The following is a 6042-nucleotide window of genomic DNA, read 5'->3' on the forward strand; positions in this document are numbered from 1 at the left end:
TCTGGGGCTATGAGGACACAGGGAATGATCAGGTCACGCAGGCAGCAGTGGCGAGACCCCAGGGTCTTAAGAGATCTTGTGCAATCAGGCATCAAAAATTGGAATTAGCCTGGATTTTTATCTCCCAGGTACGCTAAAGCTCAGGTTTTCAGGCTTCGCTTCCCCAGCACAACACTGAAAAACATATTTAAATGACAGCAGAGATTCTTATTTAGTCACATACTTCTAGCAGTGTTAGGGAAAAAAAAAGCTAAATAGCCTTGTGATCAAATTCAGTGACTGGAAGAAACTACTGAAAAATCCCAGACAGACCAGAGGAGGAACAACACCAAATTGCAGATGAAGAAGAGCCACTGGGGATTTCAGACAAAGCTTTATGAACTACCTTGTTGCCCTCTCAAATATATACTATTCATTTTATGATTCTAACTTGCACATTGTTTATGTACACAATGAAAAACAGTTTATTTCCTGATTATTGTAGTCCAAGTCAGAAAGTTCAAATACAATGTGTGTGGAAGATAATACAGTATTCTCAGTGTAAATCAGTTCAACCACAAGACAAAGATAATAAAAAAGGCTTCCCCAGGCAGACACCTCTCCAATACATCCCCCCGCCAATAAAGAGTGCAAGTTAACTTGCAGCACACACAAGGCTTTTGCCTATTTCCCCTCTTCCCTTGCCATTTGGTTTGCTTTTACCTTAGTGTCACATAAACTGGAATCGCTGTTGTGGAAGCCAAGCTTGAGAAGAGTTTTCTGAAGTCCATGCTCAAACTGGGAAGCATACATTTTAAAACACCCAAAACACTTCCTTGTAATCTGCTGCAATAAGAAGTCAGTATTATATTTTGCAGCTACCATCTCGTTACCAGTTACTACAAGTTCACAGGCTTCTGTGATTTTAAAACAGCAGCAAAACTGTGTCAGAACTACAAGGGAAAAGGATCTTGCACAAGCAAAGTGTACTGAAAGAGCTAATGAAATGTGACAGCTGGAGAAAATGACCAATTCATCTATCACATTGAGAATGGCAACAAACATCAAAAACTTGTTGTTAGCAGACAGCATTTGTTCCATTCTGTCGGTTTAATTGTTGATAAGACAGAAAGGCAGAAGGAGATCCTCAACGTTATGAGCATACTTATTTTCACAAGTTTGTGATAGTTATTTGAGAATCTCTTTAAACAGCGGTCTTCAAAATAAGGCTGCTAATGTCTCAATAAAGCTAAACACAAATTAATTTGCAACTTCCTCTTTGAGGATTCATTTCTTAGAATGAGGACCAAATCCAGCATCATCTCCTCACCCCATTTTGGCTCAATAGCATAATGCCTATTGGCAGCATCAACAGGGCTATGATTTCTCAGAAAAGATAATGTTTGAGATCAGTCAAGTATAACACATAGTTGTAAATATGAACTGCTTATTGTTTAAGTAGAATATTTGATGGCAGGATGATGAAATGATTAACGCTATTTTAATTTTGGCAAAAGTTTGAGAAATAGCTTTTTCTAGAAATTTGGACATTGTCTGTAAAATATATTTCAACACTTCCTAAATGATGGCATTTTCAAAACTTAAAACTACTACAGTATTTTAGTGGGCACTGATAACTCCCATAGGAGAGAGAAGATCTTGTTCTTGGTAGTACAAAGTACTCTGCATTACCTTCAAAATACTTATGTTTCCACAAATGCACATACGCAGAAGTTTTACTTTGAATTTAAATGATTTTGCTTTCAGTTTGGCTGCTGACTGGAAAAACAAATGCTGAATTTACTACTTTTCAATACTGAAAGTCTGAGCAGATTGATATGATTTTCTTTGGAAAAAGAAAAAGCAATAGAACCTGTCCTTTCTAGTCCTTGTGGGAATCTAGAACAAAAGCCAGTGAAGAAGCATCAACATTTGAAAAATTAGCAATCTTGATTTATCATTATATGCCTGAAAAATGTAATTGAAAGCAGGCAAAGCATTCTTTTGAACCTCTTTCTTTCTGCTCCCTTCTCACCATTCAAATCTGAGGTGTAGCTGTGCTCTCACCTCATGCCTTCAAAAGCTGCCCACTGTGTTTGCACACACGTATATTAGCAGATTAAACAAGATGTGCAGGACTACATGCAACAGAGTACCTAAGATCAGAACAAGCTCCTGCTGTCTCGAGAACAGATTTCCTGAACTTAAAAGCACGTACAGGTATTGAACACAATGTGATAGCATTTGAGATTAATATATACATAGATTTAGATAGATTTATTATATGCATTAAAAGCTTGCTTATTTATACTACGATGTCCAGCATTTATATAACATATTACTTCCTTATTAAAATCAATAGTAGATTAGGAACACAGTTTTTCAAAACATATTTAAGAAGAGACAGGTTTTTCTCAGAATATTTGGGATACATACTGGAGCAGCACGACCTCATATGCAAACTAAAAGTCTAACATTAATTTCTAAGGCTTTCTGTGCAAGTGTATTTTTTTTTAATAATGAACCACACGATGCCTTTGATGTTTGGCTGATTCCAGGACAAGAGTGCATTAAACAGTCTATTCATCCTCTCAGGGACATCACCACAAGGCTTGTCAACCTGTGGAAGCAAAAAATCCTTCTATAAACACAAGGACCAAAACTAAGTGAAAAAGAAACAGGAATCCAAATGGTGCAAAACCGCTTAGAGCAAGTAAATATAAAAACATTTTATTTTTATTCATAGTACTGTGAGGCCACAATGTAGATTCTGTGGACTTCCTTTAGCTCTGACCCAAAGAATTTATCATACACCACTCTCATAATGAAATTACCAAAATAACTTACTGAAGAAGAAATATGGGTAAGTCTACTATTTAATACAATAGCTTGCTAAAAAGTTCCATTAGGCTGATAAATAACTCAGTACTGAAATTCTTCTCTCATTTCTAGGTCTCCTACTAAAATCTCAACTCTCCTCAATGTATAGGCTATGGATTTTTCTTGCTGAGGTCTATAAATTTGACAGTTTCAGCTGTGTTCTTAATCTGTATGGTTGTCTAAAATGACAAGGCTTGCTGGGAGAGCATCTATCTTGGAGGCAGAAAAGAAAGTATTAGCTGCAGACAGGCTGAACAATAGGCATGATGGACACTACCCTGAATAGGACAAACTAAATATGACATGGAATTAGGCAACGTGACTACAACTACTCCTAATTTCACAGAATGCTCACTTTTCTGTCCTTAGAAATATACTCCTATCAAACAGGAACCCTACCCTTTTTTAAAGTTCTGTATTGCGAAGTACACAACCCCCAGAACCCACATTACAAGTTAAGACCTTATGGGAATATCAACCTTCTGGAGTGTGAAAAATGAATTTTATCTAGGTCAGGTCAGATGACTGAGATGAAACCTGAAGGGTTGGATATTTGGAATATCTCCATCACTTCTTCAGGGTTAAGCAGCTTTACATGCCTTCTAAAACTGACCTCAGGTATATATTAACTCGTTTAAGTTATTTCAGAAGTTCCAATATTATCTTCAAATAACACCCTTAAAAAGGCAATGCTAGCCCAGAAATAGATTACTATCAGTTAATGCTTTTTTTCCCTCGCACAAATGAGACTTTGGTGAAAAAAAGTTAGAAGTACCTGAATTATCTTAATTGCAAACTCATCTCATACTCCTGAAACTATTCTATAGATATCAAGGAGGAAGCTTTCCAGTGATACTCACGTGAACTCCAACTTCAGTCACAGAAAGGCAGTAATGACTAGCACACATCTGTAACAGTGAAACTAATTAAGACAGCAAGGTCTGGGGACTGCAAAAAAAAAAAAAAGATGTTCAAGTTTAAGAGGGGTGGGGTAGTTTTAATTTAAATTGAATGAAAAAAATTATCAAGTTAAATAGAGCGTATGCATGCTAACCGGCTCTATTTCTCATATATAAAATTATCTGAACCACCAAGATTTTGCCTCCAGCTCCAAACAGAATCAGTCCTGAGAGAAATGTCACTTTTAATGGCAAATTCAATGTAACTAAATGATGTGAGAATTTTAAACGAACCAACTAAGAGAATATCAGCACAGCTTCACAATACAGACTGAAATTTGTGGTTGTACTTGTGTCTGCAACTATATTTTCCAGGAAGAACAGCCATATCAGTGCAAGAAATTTCAGATGCACTTCGCAAGCCTACATACTTCTCAATTCCAATTAGAAAGGTTGCGACCTCCTTCAAACAGTCAAAAAGCTGAGTGCCTAGCATTTCTTCAAAACCCTATTTCTGAATTTATTACAGGATGAGCAAGTAGTTCAAAAGTGTGAGGAAAATCTTAATTCTGGAGAATAACTAAAGACACTGTACCAATCCTGACCTCCTCTCTTGCAGCATAATCATGCAAGGCCCCATACCAAATCTGAAGACTGTGGAGCACATTGCCGATTTTGGTTGGACTGTCCTGTCCCACCCACCATTTAGACTGGATTTGGTGCCTTCTGCCATCCATGGTGTCAAAAGCCTTGCTTGTAGGCACCATTCACTGCTCTGTTCTTATCCCCCCAGCCACTCATGACATCATAAAAGGCTACCAGATTAGTCAAGCATGATTTCCCCTTGGTGAATCCATGTTGACTACTCCTGATAACCTCCTTCTCTTCCACTTGCTTGGAGATAACATCCAGAATAAGCTGCTTCATCACCTTCACAGTGACGGAAGTGAGGCTAACTTGTCCATAGTTTCCCAGATCCTTCTTGCTCTTTTTTTGAAGACTGAAGTGACATTGGCTTTCCTTCAGTCTTTCGGCATTTCTCTCATTCTCCATTACCTTTCATTGATCAAAGACAGTGTTCAGGCAATTCCTTCTGCCAGTTTCCTCAGCATACCTGGGTGCATCCAATTAGGGCCTGTAGATTTGTGCGTGAAGTTTACCTAGACATTCTCTAACCAAATCCACCCACAACCAAGGGCAAATTTTCTTTTCCCCAGGGTCTCTCCCATAGCTCCAGGTGTGGGATTTCCAAGGGACAGTGTTAACACCAAAGGCTAATGCAAAGAAGGCATTCATAACTGCCTTCTTATTGTCCTCGGTTACCAGTTACCTGACTCAGCAATGGGTCCTTCTTGTTTTTTGACCTGTCCTGACAGATTTAATTCTAGGTGAGCCTTAGCCTCCCTCATTGCTTTCCTGCATACCCTGACAATTTTCTTTTATTCTTTCCCAGAAGCCAGACCTCAACAACACTTTTCATCAACAAAAAAACTGAAGCACATTACTGTAAAGTTTTTATACTTGAAAACATTTCTCTTCGCTGGCACACACTTGACCAATGCTTTGTACTTGTTTTTCTTCTTCTTCTTCTTCTTCTCCTTCTTCTTCTTTCTTTCTTTCTTTCTTTATTTATTTATTTATATACATATATATATTTTAATTGCTGAAAAATAAATGCCCAATGCAAGTGAATAGGTTATGGCTGAAATAAACTTCCCTTAAGGATTCACAGCTGCCACCCATGTTTAGCCAGAATCGCTCAAGATTTACTAATTTTCACCTGACAATGTGTCTTTAAAGTATCTTTTAATTAATCCCATTTTTGCCTGTTTTTAACAACAGATGTATTATAGTTAATGTCAAATTCTATTATTTAAAAAATTACATTATCTACCAAAGTTCAGTTCCATGGAACTATCATATCGTTATTAGGTAAACACCTAGGACATAAATGAATTAAGTATATGGATCGACCTTCAAAGCTTATTTTAAAAATGTTCATATTGCAATATTTCATATAAAAATGCTTCTGACATAGCAGGCATTCATTTCTGACTAGAGCACAATTCTGTGTTTAGAAAACCCAATGTCTCTAATCAAGAAATGAAAAAAAACTTTCAACACATCTTCAAAAAGAACTGTATGGGCAAACACAAATGACAGACTTGCATACAAGATTTCCATTTGGTTTCCATATCCAAATGATGAATATAATACTTATACTGACTTTCAAGTAAAAAAAAATAGCGCTACTTTGTAAAAACAAAAACAAAACCTAAACACA

General features: G+C 36.9%; 1 long non-coding RNA gene across 1 annotated transcript; it reads right to left on the minus strand.

The window, feature by feature from the left end:
* Window positions 1–476: 476 nt before the first annotated feature.
* On the minus strand, window positions 477–4568 carry LOC107315581. Its single transcript, XR_001555969.2, has 3 exons — window positions 4461–4568; window positions 3720–3807; window positions 477–2599 (listed from the first exon to the last, which is right to left on the minus strand). It is a non-coding gene; the product is annotated as an uncharacterized LOC107315581 (long non-coding RNA).
* Window positions 4569–6042: the final 1474 nt, after the last annotated feature.

The sequence above is a fragment of the Coturnix japonica genome, chromosome 6, assembly GCF_001577835.2.
Source record: "Coturnix japonica isolate 7356 chromosome 6, Coturnix japonica 2.1, whole genome shotgun sequence".
Taxonomy (NCBI): Eukaryota; Metazoa; Chordata; class Aves; order Galliformes; family Phasianidae; genus Coturnix; species Coturnix japonica.